At 44.0% G+C, this 18,033-nt stretch overlaps 1 protein-coding gene across 2 annotated transcripts in view; it reads right to left on the reverse strand.

Moving 5' to 3' along the window:
- LOC149304464 (leucine-rich repeat and fibronectin type III domain-containing protein 1-like protein) overlaps positions 1-18,033 on the reverse strand; it is a 75,174-nt gene that overhangs the window by 32,638 nt on the left and 24,503 nt on the right. Inside the window, exon 2 of one of the 2 annotated variants that reach the window (XM_089478443.1) lies at positions 6,218-6,258. The exons of the other annotated variant lie outside the window; for it this stretch is intronic. The gene's annotated coding sequence lies outside the window, so the exon portion shown is untranslated. The remainder of the gene's footprint in view (positions 1-6,217; positions 6,259-18,033) is intronic. 2 annotated transcript variants of the gene reach the window in all.

Genomic DNA, 18,033 nt, shown 5'->3' on the forward strand with positions numbered 1-18,033 from the left:
TAACTTGGAGGAGAGGACAGATGACACGATAACCATCTTTAAAGATTTGAAAGGATGTCATATTGGAGATGTGGCAAGCTTGTTTTCTGCTGCTCCAGGGACTAAAACATGAACCAATAGCTTCAAATTAAAAGAGATGCCACCAAAACATTGGGAAGAACTTCTTTACTATTAGAGCTATTCAACCTTGGAATGAACCGCTTCAGAAGGTGGTGGACTCACCTTCTTTGGGCGTCTTTAAAGTGTGTTTTAGTTATGTACATCTGTTGGGATATATAGCAGCTTTGCATGCTGAGACCTTCTAGAAGTATAAATGCATGTCTATAGTAGTTTTATTGCTTACTAACAGCCCCTCCACCTTTCCTGTTTACTAAGAGCACACCTTACCATTTGTCCCTTAAGAGCAGGGGTAGGCAACCTTTTTGAGCCGGGGGCCGGGTTGCTGTCCTTCAAGCAACTGGGGGGCCAAAGCCAAAAAATAAATTAAACAATATTTTTTTAAAATAAATAAATAAATAAACCGGGACAAATGTGGGACAAAATTTTCAAATGGAGGACACTTTTTTTAAAAAAAAAAATGGAGGACACGCAAAAAAAATTGCTGATTTTTAAAAAAATGTTAATATAAATGCACGTTTCGGAGGCTTCTATAGACAATTGCCCCCCTTGCCTACCGCTTGCTCCCCCTTGCCTGCCTCCTCCTGATAGGCCAAAGGCCCCATGCCCTCACGCGAGAAGCCAAAGGCTCCGGCGGCAATCGGCGGCAGGACCGGGCTGGGGCCGGTCCCAAGGCCTTGCCGGGCCGCATCCGGCCCGCGGGCCGCAGGTTGCCTACCCCTGCTTAAGAGAATCTCTTCTTCTTTTCTCTTTGTTCATTTCCAGAGGCATGTCCTCTCTTGCACGCTGAAGGAAACTTTCTTAAGAAGCACATAGTCAACTTTTTTGGCCTCAATTTTCTTTGCAACATGACGTTAGACCTGTGTCTTTATGCACTTGATTTTCGTAAGTAAACTTGTTTTTATTTTACTCTACCAAAGGACTTCATTTTAATTTGGAGACACATGGGACTGGGAGATAAAGTGGACTTGGGGCCCGAACAGATAGGTCAAAATAAAACTGCTTCGGGTCACTTTGGAGGTATGTTGTTTATATGCTGCATGCATCCTAAGAGGCCGGAAGTCGCACCAAAGCCATGCTCCAGTCCTAAGGACTACAGTGTAGCTCTGGCACAGCTTCTGGCCTCTTAAGATGCATGTGTCATTTAAACAGCATACCTCCAAAGTGACCCGAAGCAGCTTTATTTTGGCCTGTCTGTTCAGGCCCCTAGTTTTCTGCTCACCTATATTCTGCTGTGTTTGCTTTGCTGGTGAGATTGAGCACTCACTCCTGTTTTTTGAGTTTTCCAACGAATCTCAAGAAAGAAAATTCCAACAACTTCTGCATGGCATGGGGTTGGTTTGGATGACCCTTATGGTCCCTTCCATAATACTGTGATTCTTGGGGAGGTCCCTCCTATCTACAATTCTATGACAGCAGCTCAACTGTTAACCTGGATTAATAGCTCATTCAAGCCTGCCTGCCTTCCCTGGTTGATCATTCCACTCTGCGTCTCATTTCAAGGGTCTTAGCTGGAAGCTAATTAAGCACGCCGACCTTACAGAATGAGCCAGGAACACCCCGAATGCTATGGCAACCACAGCTGCGATGTCAGCGCTCCACTATAGCCTCTCAGCAGCATCCTTGGCTCCAAATCAGGGACTATGTCAGAGAGCAGCACCTGGGAGTGGAGTGGAGAGAAGGGGCAGGAGTTGCAATGCTCCTTCCTTGGAGATTCGGCTGCCCCTGGACCAAGAACCACAAGCGGAAGAAGCGGGATGTAACCGTGGACTGTTTGGCATTACAAAGGACCCAGTCTGGTCTTCTTCTATGGGCATATGGGAGGAGGAGGTCACAAGAATAACCACTCTGCTACAATTGCTGCGTGGGAGGCACAAAAAGAGTCCAGGACATATTCACCCACACACTGAGAAGACCTGATGCAATGCTTTGCTTCCCAACATCTCACCAATCCAACCCCATTTGGTTGATATGGTGCTCTGTCTAAATAATGGTGAAGGAAAGGACTACGGTGCAGTGGAATCTGAGCCTACCATAGAAAGTGAACCCTATAACTAAAAAGGCACTGCTGGAAGGTATCAAACAGCCCAAAGATGATGGGACAGTGGAAGAGGATGGACCTTTCATCAGGCCTATTGTGGGCACTATGAGGATTGGCATCATGAACCTGGCAATCTCCACTTGCCACTTGCCAGCAGCAAACATCATTGCCAAGTGCCCAGAGACCAAATTTTGCACGAAAACATGCAAAATAAGTCAAGCAAACTAGTGGTTGTCACTTACTCCCAGGGCCAGGTTATCAACACTTCATAGAATTACAGAATCTTAGAATTCAAAGGGTCCACAAAGGCTATCCAGTTCAACCTCCGCCATGCAAGAATACACAACTAAAGCACTCCTAAGAGATTCCCATCCAACTTCTGTTGAAAGACCTCCAAAGATAGAGAGTGCACCCACCACCCACTGTCAAACAGTTCTTACATTAAAGAATCGCTTCCTAATGTTTCGCTGGAATTTCTTTTTTTTAATGTAAATTGCATCAATTTGTTTGTGTTCTAATCCCTGGAGCAGCACAAAAATAAAAACAAAAACAAGTTTGTTCCATCTTCTATATGACATCCTTTTGGATATTTAAAAATGGCTATCATATCAGTCAAAAAAGTCTTCTTTTTTTCAAGATTCTCTTGAATGAACCAAGATTAGTATACCCAGCTCCCCCAGTCATTCCTCATCAGGCTTGGTTTCCAGACCTTTCATCATCCTAGTCGTCCTTCTCTGGACATGTTAAATTAGTACAGTTCATCCAGATACCAAACTGCCTATGTAACAGCCTAGTTTATGGCTAACTCTCTTCAGATCAACCTCATGGCAACCCCTTGGATGCGACATGTTGCTCCCATGTTAATGTGATTATGAATCAACTTTGGGTTTTAGTATGAACTTTAAAGGCACTGAAACAATTTGGGAGTAGAGTAAAATGCAGAATAGATCATCACCCCACTGATATGCATGCCACCCATTCCTGCCCAAAACAAACAGCATCCCGTTTACCATATTAGAGAAAAGGGGGAAGACACATTCAAGCAACTGGCCAGTTGCCTGCTCACTGCCTCCACTTGCTCTTCACAGCAGCAGGCAACTTAATATGCAAAATCAGTGCTTTATTCCATCACAGAAGTGGATTATATTCCAATGGGAGGCCACAGACTCACTGGAAGATGATATAAATAATCTATTTTCCTTTCTCTGTGCAGCCAGCAGGCAAATGGAAGGTGGCAGCACACCAGCTCGGCATGAAGAGCTCATGGCTAGTTATAAGCTTGGTTCCTTCTCGGTAATTTCTGGCAACCCATCTGGATAAGAGAAGTTCAGCCTGAAGACACAGGAAAGGTTGTGGTTTTAGCAACCGGATCTTGAGGGCAGGCTTTTTCAGAGTGCAAAAAGGAACCCCAAAATGTGGCTCCTTTTTGCACCCTGCAAAGAGCGAGATGGCTGCAGCACTGCAGCTTTATGGTGCGCCTTCGGTGCTGTGTCATGTGGATGCAGCACCAGAGGAGCGCCGTGATGCCATGCACCATGCAGTGTGGCATGCGGCATCACACTGGCCTGGGGTGGAGCCGGGCCATGTGTCATATGGATTCTGTGCCCCGACTCTGCCTCCAAGCCGTCTTTTCATCCCAGTCTGCACATCCTCTCACTGCCCATTTGCATGAATCTTGCCTCTGTCCTCTAGTTATAAACCAACTCAGAGAGAAAGAGCAACGTTTTCTGCAGCAAATCATAGAATTATAGAATCATAGAGTTGGAAGCGGCCACAAGAGCCATCCAGTCTAACCCCCTGCCATGTAGGATCTCACAACCAAAGCAACCTTGACAGATGGCCATCCAGCCTCTGTTTAAAGACCTCCAAAGAAGGAGACTCTTCACCTGCCATCTCTTTACACTTGCCACTGCTTGCATTCTGGGAGATGAGGGTAAATGGGCAAACAGGAATAGCAAGGAAAAGAAGCAGCAGAGCGAGGGAAATGCAAAGGTTAACACTGAGTTTGTTGGAATAACAGGAGACCCCGACAGGTGCCCCGCCATGCAGACCATGCCCAGGGCTTGAAGAAGGACAGCTATGCAATATCAGCTGAGCAGACAAGGGGGAAGCTATAGATGTTTCACCAGCAGGGCTAAAGCGGAATCATAGCACTTTAATTGTGTAGCGTGAAATCACTAATGGTGACAGGTTGAGATGATTCTCATCCTGGATTAAGGTTCAGAGTCAAGTTAACTTGTCTTAGCCACAGGCCATGTCAGACATAATCCAGACATAAAAAAACAATTACAAGCTTTGGTCCCTGTGTGCTTGATACAGAAATTCAATTTTAGAGTCATCATCTGCTAGTTCCAAGTAATGGTTTACATTGGGTGAAACACAGTTCAGTTAACTTTTTGGGCAAAGATAGGGGAAGATATCCCAGCTGTTCTTTGGATGTTAAGGGGCAAATGCAAAAGCTTAGAAACTGGAGAGGATGTTCAACAAGGACCATCAGCAACTGGTTAAAAGTCTATGGACTCATTTGCTTTTACAAGCCAATAAAGCCCATGGTAAGTACCATCCCATTTTCTCTTTTCCTATTGATAAGAAAAAAGAACATTCTAGTATTTCCCATCCAGATCATTAGAGGATATTAGCATGGATCCGAGAAGGGTAAATACTTTTCTCAACTTAACTTTATTCACTGCTGACATATACTTCTCCGCACCATGTCAATGCTTAAAACAAATTGCCTGAGCGATTGGCCAAAAGGCTGAAACACTCTGGAGGACAAATATCTACCAGTCTTTCTTTGAATTCCAATTTTGGAACCACTTCTCTATTGATCACGAAAGCATCCAAAGGGGGAAAACCTATGATTGAATCATTTCATTTGATCTTTTTCATTAGAGATGGAAGACTGTAGGCCACCAGACCTTTATTGGACTGTAGCTCCCATAATCTTTAGCCAACTAGAGAACTGTAAGGTAGTCTAGGTCCCAAAATCCCTGAAGGGCCACAGTTATGTCTCCTTGCTCTACATCTAAGTGGCCTGACTGGTGAGCTACATTTAGGTCAGTTCCATTAAAAGAAATTGAGAAATGTGGTTCTTGAACATGTCTGATATTTCCTCCAACGGTTAGATAAATACGAACACACTTTACATTCTCTGGGTAAAAAACCTGTTTCAATCCTCAGAGCAAACAAAGAGACGAAACCTTCTGGATATACACAGCATGACTGTAAAACAATTCTGTTAACGTACAAATTCACAAAACACACACACACACAGGGACACGCACACACAAATCCCCTAACTCTATGCTATTTTTAAGCAGTGTTTCACATATTATCTGCAAAGAGCACTGACCCCATGTTGCCTTTCTCATCGTAGATGTTCATCTGATCCAGATTATAAAGGATCCAGATTATGAAACTTCCCTTGACATGACAACATGTCAAACCAAACCATCTGTCTCTCTTCTCCATGAAAAGAATCTCTCTCTCTTTTCCTTACCAAAAATAGAAAATTGTTGGCACCCCATCATAAAGCTGACATCCTGTCCTTCATAAAACAGCAAAGAAACATGGGCAATGATGACCTCACATATATTTGACACCAACAAGTATCACTCTAGACAAGCATCACTATCAGTTACTATCTCTTTCAAAGACGTTGTGGTCATTGTGTTAGCTGCAAAGACAACAGAAAGTCCTATGATACATTAAAGATGATGGCCAAGTTCCGAAGCAGCTATGTCACTGACGTGATACACAACCATGTTAGTAAACTGCGAAGATGTATAACAGAGCACTGAATTGCAAAGATGTGCAGCATGAAACATCATATGAAGAGCAGATCTGAACTCAGAAGTTGGAGGAGTAAAGATATGTGGATGATTCTATACCACTAGCAGAAAACATCAATTGGGACAATTATTAAGGAAAGTTAACTAAGAAAGTGCAAAGGCAGGCTTACTGCCGATCATAAAGAAAACCAAAACAATGACCATGGAGGATCTACATAAATTCAACCTAGACAATGAGGAAATTGAAACTGTAAAAGTGTTCCCATACCTTGGCTCAAACATCGATCAGAAGAGTGACTGCAGTGAAGACTAGGAATGGGAAGGGAAGCCATGAAAGAAACAGACAAGATCCTAAAGCATAAAGATATACAACTGAGCACTAAAGATAGAATAATAATTGTATTCCCCATTCCCATGTACGGATGTGAGAACTGGGCAGTGAAGAAATCCGACAGAAAGAAAATCAACTCCTTTGAGATGTGGTGCTGGAAAAGAGTAAGATGACAGTTAACAACAACAACAACAATAAAAACAACCTCAAAGCACCATGCAAGATGTCTTGTTGAGCAATGCCTCCTGATGCACAACATGTTCCAATGCATTGTTTCAAATTGAAATGTATATCGATGTACAACACATCTGAAACGCATAAGGTGTCCTAACACACAATGCATCTGAATGTGCAATATATCCTAAGGCACCATGTGCCGAATGTGCGAAGTGTCCTTGTGCACAATGGTCTTGATGTGAAATAGTCCCAATGCATAACATGCATAATGTGCCCTGATGTACAATGTGTCTCACTATGCAATCTGCCCCAATGCACAATGTGTCCCAGAGCACAATATGTCCTGATGCGCCCCAATGCATAATGTGACCTGATGAACAGTGCATCCCTATGTATAATCCATCTTGATCCACAATGTGTCCTGTTGCCCAATAGTCCCAATGTGAAACATGCTAATGCACAACATGTCCCATTGTGCAATCAGGACACATTGTGCATTGGGATATGTTGTGCATCAGGACCATTGTGAAAAGGCCATCCTGTTAACTCCATTTGCACAATGGCCCCAGAGACAGAGCTACATCTTTGCTACCTTTTGAGAATATGAGCATTATGCAACGTAGCAGTTCCCCTTTATGCAATCTTAAGTCGGTTTACAAAGATGCAAATAACTAACAGAATGCCAGCTTATCCTATTTATTATGGCATGGAAGCTTTCTGGACCACAGCCCACCTCATCATATATATATTCCCCTTGCTGATTCAGCTGCCACTCTTATTTTTAGGTGTTGTTTTCACTGGGGATTCTATTTTTATATGGCGTTTTACATGCCATGTTTGTGTAAGCTGCCTTGCAGACTTCTTTACTCTGACAGGCACCAGAAAGATATTTCTCAAATAAATACATAGATCACTAGAAAGATATATATCGTGACCCACATTTGGGACCAGAAACTTTTCCCCAATAGCTTTTTCATATCTCTTTTGTTAACCTGGGAAAGCAGCCTACAAATGTCCCTTTTGTCAAGGAACGCATTTAAAAATGAACAACGCGAGAAAGCACAAAGCAATTATCTCTGATGAATTACCCGGCTTTGGTGTAGTAGCTTCAAACTGTGCCTTAGAAATGGGATGGCAAGGCAGTTCCTTTAAAAGATGAGTAGGCAATAGATATTGTATGTTTGGGGTTTTTTCAAAGACCCAGACAGATGCTTCAGACAGGTTGGGCTTCCTCTTAGAGAACACCCTGACATTACGGTTAGTGGTATATAGGCATGTAAATTAACCCTATGCCTGCATATATCTATTTTTGGCTGCTATGGAGGTTGATCTCCCCATCCTCCCTCCAAAATGACCTAATCTCCCTCCTTGATGTTGGGACCTTGAACAGTGGGACACATTGCAGATGAAGATGCACTGTGGAACAGGATGCATTCTGCATAGGGAAGCATTGTGCATTAGAACATATAATAGAATCATAGAATCGTAGAGCTGGAAGAGACCATCCAGTCCAACCTTCTGCCATGCTGGGTGCTTTGATTGTGGGTTCCTGCATGGCAGGGGATTGGGCTGATGGCCCTTGTGGTTAACTCTATGATTCTCTGATTCTATGTAGGAATACACAATCAAAGCACTTCTGGCTCTGTTTAAAAACCTCCAAAGAAGGAGACACCACAACACTCTGAGGGACCACATTCTATTGTTGAACAGCTCTTCCCAATGATGAGGTGGAATCTCTTTTCCTATAGTTTGAATCCATTCTTCCAGGTGCTATTCTCTGGAGCAGCAGAAAACAAGTTTGCTCCCTCCTCATTATTACTGTACATCCCTTCAAATGTTTAAACAGGGCTATCATATCACCTCTTAACCGTCTCTTATCCAGGATAAATATACCCAGCTCTCTAAGCTGTTCCTCATAGGGCATGGTTTCCAGACCACAATTTTAATCACGCTCCAGTTTGTCAACATCCTTTTTGAATTGTGGTGCCCAGAACGGGACACAGTATTCCAGATGAGGCCTGACCAAAGCAGAACCGAGTGGCACTATTACTTCCCTTGATCTAGACACTATACTTCTATTGATGCAGCCTAGAATCACATTGGCTTTTTTAGCTTCTGCATCACACTATTGATTCATGTTCAGCTTGTGATCTACCAAGACTCCTAGATTGCATTCACATGTACATTTTTCAAGCCAGGTGTCCTCCATCCTATATGTGTGTGCATTTCATTTTTTTTTCTGCTTAAGTGTAGTACCTTACTTTTCTCCCTGTTCAAATTCATTTTGTTAGTTTTGGCCCAACTTTATCATCTATTAAAATATTTTTGAATTTTGAGCCTGTCTCTGGGGTATTAACTACTCCAAATTTGGTGTCATCTAAAATCTCATAAAAATGCCCTCTGTGCATTGGGACACATTGTGCTTTGGGACATGTTTGCTTCAGGACCATTGTACACCAGAGCACACTGCATATTGGGATGCATAGTGCATTGGGGCAATTTCCCATTGGCACTGTTGCACCCCAGCCATCCACCCATAGCCACCCGTGCCCAAAAGAGAGCAGAGGGAACCCACAAGGACTGGCCAGGATTGCCTGGATGGAGCACAGATAGGGATTGGCAAGAGTTTATCAGATACCAGAGAAGATGAGATTCTTGGCTACAGATGAAGGAAACCATGCCTCAGAAGAGAAGATGCTGCTCACGATTGACAACCAGTTTGTACAGTGGCATTTTCCAATTCTATACAGATTTATATGGAAATCGATCTTGCCAATATCCATACAACTCAAGACCAGAGCCCCAAAGAGGCCATGGATCAAAATAAACTCCCACTCTCTCCCGGCACTTCTGCATTGTCTGAACATGAACCTGATGCAGTTGCATGAAGTGAGCTCAATGGGAGCGAGAGCAGAAACTAAAAAGGGAAACTTCACTTTCAAGGCTACGCAGGACCTACTCCCTGTTTCTCCTTCCCTGCCTTTTATGTAGCTGAAGTATAACATGAAGCTCCTAATCCCTAGACAATGGCAAACTCTAAAAGCCATGCCATGTAACCATGTGCATGTGGTGAGCTCCCAGGATAGGAACAAAGAGGCGGATGCGAACGCTCACACGACAGAGGCACAAAGGCCCTGATTGTGTTCCTGCCACATTTCTCCAGGCTGCTGCAAGATTATCTGAGGCGACTTCAGCCTCTATAAATAATGCAGCAGCGGTGGCGATGGTGACAATTTGCACACTCCCACATGGGGTTTCCACAGTCCTCCCTCCTCCCTTGAGCAGCGAAAGCACTCAAAAACCTACCAAATGCCATGGGATCAGAAGGTTGCTAGAAAGTACCACTGCAAACAGTGCAGGTGGTATAGGATAGGGTTCTTAGCTCTCCAGGCCTGGGCTGGATTCACAGAGCCTGGACCATTTTCTCTAGTTCTCAGAAGGAGGGGAAGGAGTCTTAGGGTAAGACCACTGCATGCAAGACAGTGCATATGATTCTCTCCCCTCATTTGTTAGACTTGGTCCTTTTCTCTGAACAGCACACTCCGTGCCATTGTGGTTGATGCTTAATAAATCATGCTTAATAACAGAGTGCCTCCCTCATAAAATCATCCTTGTAGCATCACCAGCACCTGCCCCTTTGACATCACTAGTGGCTGCCCCTTGGTCTATCCACCTTCCACATCCAAACCAGCCAAAAATGGTGAGATGTTAAACCAGTATGGCCTAATGGGGGTTAGGTAAAAATGGCACATAGACACACATACTCTGTGTGTATGTGTGTGTGTGTGTGTGTGTGTGTAGTTCTCCATCCCTGCTGAAGAGGTATGGCTATTACAAGCCACTAAGTAGCTCCTTCCTCTTGATCAGATATTTCGTCTGAGTGGAGGAAGCAGGGAGCAGATGGAAGACGTGGGAAGAAAAAAAACTTGAAGGATTATGAGTAGAAGACACTATTGTCAGGCCCCACACAAACACATAAAATTGTATGAATGAGGTAGGATGATTGCATGGATGGCTCACAAAGCCTTCAAGACCCTGATAAGTCCCAGTAGCAGAACCATTGCAGATACAGCTGGCTGACCGCGTAGCAAAGAGTGAATGAATGACTGACTGAATGAAGGAATGGCATTCAAAGGCCTTCAGGGTATCATCCATGTGCTACAGAATGTCATTCTTCTGGCTTTCAGCATCTACCACTGGTGCTTCTCAGTTGCATTAAAGTCTTTTTTTTTTTTTTTTTGGGGGGGGGGAGGATTTCTGTCCCAGTACAGCCATTTTGCTCCTGCTGCCAAAAAAGCAGTCATACAGGCTGAACACTCAGTGTGTCTCTCACACAAATACCCACACTAGATGATACAATACACTTTACCCTTCCATGCGTTGCCTTTGGAAAGTCTGTCAAATGCTGAGATTCTGACACCAGCGTCAGCATCCTGTTTGTGACTTATGCAACCATTAAATCCAACTTGCACCTGCATAAGTCATTTTTGAATTGTTTGGGAGGACAGTATTCTTTACCTACTTCTCTGCCACCTCCTTACTCTCCACCAGCCAGTGAATAGTTCTGCAAGAGCTGCAGCAGCTAAAAGGTGTGTTGGGGGAGGTTGGTAGGGAAGACATTCTGTAGTTCTGTGCAGAACTTTATGATACATCTCCCTACCCAAGATCTTGGCCCAGGTTTAACTGCCAATGTTTGGAGGCCGCATGCAGTCACCGTGGGGACAATGGGGACATCTCAGTGCAGCGACTGTCCATCTGCCACATCAGAAGCCAAGCCAGATGGGAATCTGACCCAACAGCAGGAGCTCAAATCTAGCAGGCAACGCACAAGCCTGTTTGGCATGCTCACCTTAAGCGCATCGGCATTTCCAAATCATGTTTTGTTCAACTACAGGAGGAACAGCTTCCCAGTGAAGAGGAATGCTTATTCATTGCTTATTTTTCACCGGCACTGTCAGCACCCCCTCCCACCCCACTTACACAATGGCTATAAATATCAAAGGCAAACAATGACACCATTTCAAGCAGGACTGTTGCTGGAGCACAGAACTGCTGGGTCAGAATGTGAACATTTCTCAGAAGATTCCAGCCACAGATGCTGATGAAACGTAAGGAAAAGCTCTTCTAGAACATGGCCCCATAGCCCGGTAAACCCACAAAAAGCTATGGATACTATCTGTGAAAGCCTTCAACTTCACAATGCATTTGCCTTCTTTACCTGTCAGCAAGTATTGTAGAATTATAGAACCATAGAGTTGGAAGGGACCCCAAATGCCACTAAGTCCATCCCCAGCATATAGCTGCCCAGCCTGTATTTGAAGATCTCCACAGAAGATCCTATAACCTCTCTAAGTAATTGGTTCAAACATCAAAATGAACTCACCATCAAAAAGGTTCCTCTAATGTTCAATCAAAACCTACTCTCCCATAACTTAAAACCTTTAGACTTGGTCCTATCCTTTGGGGCAGCAAAGAATAAACTTGCTTCCTCCTCACTTTGATAGCCCTTTAGAGATTTAAAGAGTATAACCAGGTCATCTATCAGTCTTGTCTTTACTAGGATGAACATTCTCAATTCCCTCAACATTTCTTTATGTGTTTGTGTTGAAAGATATAGTTATGTTAGTTTGTAAAACAGTCTGTAGAATAAGAATGTAGAGAGATCTTGTAGTACCTTTGAGACTAACTAAAGAAAGAAGTTGGCAGCATGAGCTTTTGTAGTGGCACAAATGCCTAGCACCCAATTCTTGTCTGTGTCATTGTGCAATGGGATCCCACCATTAAAAGTGTGCCATTAGGCATTATTGGACAGCTTCCAGAATTTTTACACTTCTTGATCCCAATATTCCAACTGTACAACAGCACAATTATTCTCTCCACACTTATGACTCAGTTTACGACTTTGTAAAACCCCAGCAGAATGACTTCCATGCTCTTCCAACTGTCTGGAAGAACTGGGGCAAGCAAGCACCATCTTCTGCCAGAATAACATGGGGCATTTCATTCCACACACACACATAGTTCCACGCAGAAACTCAAATCTCAGATCTTTTCCTTTCCATGTCCTCATTTTAAGAATCTAAGCTTGATGCTTTGCTTATCTTTTGCAAGAAAGAAAGGGTCACCCGGAGCGGTGCTGAATTAAAAATAGAACAGGCAAAACAGAGTCCCTGGTGTGTATGTGTAAGAATTTTATGATCCTATGATCCAGGCTTACAAGGTGGGCTCCAGCAAACTAGGAGTTACTGCTGCAGTCATAATTTTCACTGAAGGCTCTCTGGATGTACCTTGGATGTTGCTTCTTCTGAACCGTTTCTCTCTAAGGTTGCTTTCTAGGTTGGCATGAACCCCCCTGGCCCATTTATCCCACCACATTAGCTGTAATTCTCCTTTGTGTCTTATATGTGTGTAAGTTTCCCTTTGGAAGTGGCTGGCCATTTTTGTGGAACAGCCATATTCAGCTCAAGATTGTGAAAGCAGAGTTGAGCAACGTGAGGCCATTACACATGCATTGCACACATGGGTTCACACTAAATATTGCACATGGGTGTGCATGTGAATTTGGGTGTGCAATCAGTCGCCCATTTGGACCGCTAGTTACATCCTGCAGCCTTGCCATTCTACTACAAGATTAGCACTTCATATTGAATACATAGAGATGTACACTACACAATCCCAAACTAGGATCTTGGCCAGAGGCTCCAGCCCTGCATCAGCCTTTCCCACTGCTGTGCAACAAGCCACAAAGCCACATGCCAGGAAGGGGCAAACCACCGCAGAAAAAGAAAAAGAAAAGCACTGCATTCCTTATCTGATTACAGGCTGGCTCTGCTGGAATGAGTTACTCTCCATGGAATTTGGCTTAACACAAGTAACATCGCTGACCTGCTTAAGGACACTTGGGAGAGAGAGAGAAATTTAGGACCTGAGCAAATCTTGCCTTGTGTATATGTCCATCTGCCTGCAGAGAAGACAGACAGGCCCTCCTGCATCAGGAAATGTGCAGGGAGGGGAACTATGTGCACAAAGGGTTTGGCAATGCAATCCCGCAGTGAGAACAGGCAGAAGTGCCAGTCTTGTTTAGAATCCGAGCTTGAATCTGCTGCATGCCTTGAGGGGGCAGTACAGCAGAGTCATGCACAGAGAGGAGGGGAAGTACATCATGCACCTGTGTGCCTATGCTCCCAAGGACACAGTTATCATCACTGCCTCCCTTGCCTCCGCCCATCAGGCACTGGCTCAGTGTTTCCAAAGGAGTGTCCATGTTCCCATGACAACTACAGAAAGTCCTGTAACATTGTAAAGAATAATTGATTTATTAGAGCATGAGGAAGCTCATGCTGCAATAAATGTGTTCTTCCTTAAGGTGAGGATTTCTAATTGTTTTTGCATAGTGTGGATTCAGTTGCTTGGTTCTGCACAACTAAGCTAATCTGACACAACAAGTCTTCGGGGAAACCTCAACTCCCATCAGCCTGAACCAACATGATCAATGGTCAACTATGATGGAAACTATACCCTAAAACATCTGGATGGCACCAGGATGAGGAAAGGCTGGGTTAGAGAAAGAACTATGGACTCTTTCAAAACTTCACACAACACCCAGTCCAGGTGTCCCTGAACAGTCTGGACTGGCTAGCTTTCTCTGTTGTTTTCAGTCCCACACTGGGACAACAACTCTCCTAACTCCGTCTAGGAGATCCACCAGTACACTTTCCAAGATGCCGACTAGTAATTGTATTGTTGTAGCCCTCTTTTCCCCAAACTAACTTCTAGAACAGTTAACTAGATGACCCATGTGGTCCCTTCCAGCTCTATGAACAGAATTGATTCTGTTAAACAGCGTCTGGATGGTCCTCTTTCAAGAGTGCGTTAGCTATGTATTCCTGCATGACCCAGCATTGGGCTACATGATCTTCATAGTCCCTTCCAACTTTACAATCCTATTATGTTACCCTCCAGCAGAACACAGAACATTCCATGGGATGGGGGTGATTTTGGCTCCATTTCCCCCTGGACCTCCAGCCACACCCAGCTGTTTTCTGCTGGACCACATGCCCGGAGCCCAGCAGACTTTTGTCTCAGCACAGCAATGTGCTGCCAAACAGAATTTGCTTTGAGCCTCTCCCCTGACTGCAACTCAGCATGGGTTATTTTTGGAAGCAAGCACTCAGTGCCTTGGGGTGAGGCTGATCGATGCCCAAAGCTCAGCAGGATGCTGCATTTTCCCAACAAATTGCAGCAGGGCTTCCTTGTCGGGACCCTGGGAGCCAGCTCAACACCATGAATAATGGAGCATGAGCAAGATCAAGGCCAAACTAACAAGAAATCTATTGCCTGGTTCTTATTGCCCTTCCGATGCCATGCTCTCAGGCTCCCGCGCCCATTGCAATAATCGCTTCCAGCACGACTTCTTTCTTCATCAGAAGGAATGCTCTCCCTTTTCAGTAGGAGAAATTTGTTCCTTCTTTTTTCATTGTTCTGCCTGCACTTCTGTGGCTGGTGGATGCAGAGACTGGCTGGTTCATCTTCTTGTACTAAACCTGCCCATCATCTGGAATTTGCCTTGCTTTGGCTACTGTATAAGAGGCCAGCACTGACTGGTAGGCCTGTTAGCAGATGTCATGTTTGCAGTTATTTATCCCCTCTGCAGCAATCCTCATTGCCCCTACCCCATACACATGGCCAGTATTACAAAGTGTGTTAGCCAAAAAGGTGGGGGGATTGGGGGAGGTCCCCACCAACTGTGTGAGCTTCTCTTTTGAATATTGGAGAATTGCTTAGCTCAAAGAAGATTGCGAGAGGCTAGGTAACACTGGGGATCATTTCCATCTATGTATACCAGTACTAACAGAGGAGGACTCCAGGTTTGGGTGAAAATGAAGATTTCTGTTTTAGACATACACAAGAGTGCAACCAAATATATGACAGTAGTTCAAACTGTCCTGGTGTTCCAATGGTCATCATGACCTCTTAAGAATATGCCTGGCTCCAGGTATGAAAACATGGAAGTCTCAAATATAACACGGGGCATGTTGGGTATGATAGCAAGTGTCCCTAAATTGCCTAGCATCAATTGGGAAGCCTTGAGAATATAGCTAGGGTTTGGATGGGAAAACAGTGGGTTCCTAAGAGGTCCCTCAATTTCTAGCATTGCAAAGAATGAGTCACTGGAAGTCAGTTCACATTCCCTTGGCCACTTTGTCTGCTCCTTTCTTTTGGATGCCTCGACTGTATTTCTCAAATGAAGTTTTAAGTTACTGCAATGCTAGGGATTTGGGGAGTGAAAGAAAATTTCATCTCAGGGGCAAAATTATATTTAGAGGGGCAATGCCTTCTTCCATAGCTTACACTACTGGGTGCCACTCATGTTTGTGGCATAAAACTCTGGTTGTGCTGCACCAACAATGGCTTGATTGAAAGGTTCCTCCATCCAAGACTTCTGCTTCCACTTCACCTTGAACTTACTGCAAACAGCAGAAGGTTAACCGGAAGGTCCAGATTCCCACCAAGGGCAGCTCCTTCCCTTTTTGTGAGATCACAAGTTGGAAGAGTTTCCAGTAGCCCACTGCTACTTTCTCTGAGTCAAGAGAAAAAGCCCATTTAGAAAGGAAGGTGGGGAGGGGTGTAGTGTGGGCTTGTCAACCATAAAGTCCTGACAGTTAAACAATTTTTTGGCATACAACAGGCTGGGTATGTGACACAGAAATGCCTAAGAATCCAGTTGGCAGAGCAGGAGGCAACAGATGGAGAGCTAAAGGAAGGGGAAGCCCTGGTGCCTGCAAAAGCAAAAATGGATTCCTAGCAGCCCTGCGGCAATGAACTGCCGATCACACAGACAACTTAATGCACTTGTGTGTGTGTGTGTTTAAAAAAATGTCACTGGTTTAGTGAGTGCAAGCTTTGTCGTTGTCAAATCCAATTCATGGCAACCCTGTAACTGGGTTTTCATGGGGAAATGTATTCAGGGTAAGTATGGAATGACTTTCTTCTTAGCTGAGACAGTGTGACTTGCCCAATGGGTTTCCTTGGTTGAGTATAGGAACCTGATCTCCCAGGAACATAGTCCACATAGTCAAACTACTACATCACTGTTTCTCAAACACTGCTCTTCCACCTGTTTTGGACTCCATAGCCCAGAAGCCCCAGCCACCTTGGCCAACAGTCAGGTATTCAGTCAGGAAGCTGAAGTCCAGAACACTTGGAAGAGGAATGTTTGAGAACCACTGGACTTCTATGTTGTGGAGATGAAGTGTAACCTTTCATGAGATACCAGCAATTGTGTAATGCCACCCTCTTAATGAACTGTGAAATTGCATTTAATGTACAACTGAATGTGCACATGCACTCACATGCACAGTGCAAGTCTGCATGGAGTGAGCATCAGCACCAAATGTGCAATTTCACTTTTGCAACCATGAACTGGGTGGATATGTTCCACATGGGACTACATATCCAACCACTTCTGTAAGGAACCTACACATGTATTAAAACACCAACAGGATTCCAACTATCATCATGTATATTAACTATACAACTTCAAATTATATTCTACAAATGTATTAATAAATGTATGGAGATGGGAGATAACCTGACCAGTTCTATTCTGCAGATGAGGTACATGAACATACAATCTCTCTATCACTTTCTCTCCGTCATCCTTGCCTCTCTCTAACACTGTATCTGCACTGCAGAAATAATGAAGGTTGACACTGTTTTAACTGCCATGGCTCCATTCTATGAAATCCTGTGATTTGTACTTTGGTGGAGAACCAGAGCACTCTGGTAAAGAAGGCTAAATATCACAAAACTACAAATCCCAGAATCCCATTGCTTTGAGCCATGGCATTTAAAGGGGTGTCAAACCGCATTATTTCTGCAGTGCAGGTGCAGCCTAAGTGCAAAGACAGAGAAGGTCAACGAACAGATAATGTGTGGAGATAGCATATGTCCAAACAAGCAGGAGGAGTCTGGGTAGAAATGCAAGGGATCCATTTCCAATGAATTGAAAACTAACCGGGAAACAGTCCCAAATAATTGCTTCATGCATACCTTCCTAGATCTCTGAATATTTATTAAGGTTATATTAAACAGTAATATACTGCTACTAAAAAAAAAAAAAAAAGATGAGTAAATAGAATCTCGCTGACTGGGAAATTACACTGTAATTTCAATTGTGAAAATGGAGTTCTCCAGAGAAGTGATTTAAAACTTTATTTAATTCAAGTCAAAATTGGGACCACCTATGTTTAACCTGGAGCGGAGGAGGCTCTGGATGTATTTTCATCACATATAATCATAGCCTCCTCTGGTTCTAATGGAGAAAGCCATCTTCACAGTAAGTCTTCCTCCCTCCCCACATTGCCACCCCACTGCCCCCAGAAATGCAAAGATAAGGCTTCCAAATGGTCTCGCCAGCTTCAAGGAGCTAGATGCTGCCTCCGTCCTTTGGGGAATGCATATTCCCCTTCACCCTGGCTCAGCTGGTCCAGGAACACACATCAATTCAGCATTTTTGCCAGTGAAAGCTAAACAACAGTCTAGCAACCCATTACAGGATGTCATCACAACTGCTA

This window comes from Sceloporus occidentalis, unplaced genomic scaffold (assembly GCF_023333645.1).
Source record: "Sceloporus occidentalis isolate IW3139 unplaced genomic scaffold, rSceOcc1.0.p SCAF_13, whole genome shotgun sequence".
NCBI classification, from domain to species: Eukaryota; Metazoa; Chordata; class Lepidosauria; order Squamata; family Phrynosomatidae; genus Sceloporus; species Sceloporus occidentalis.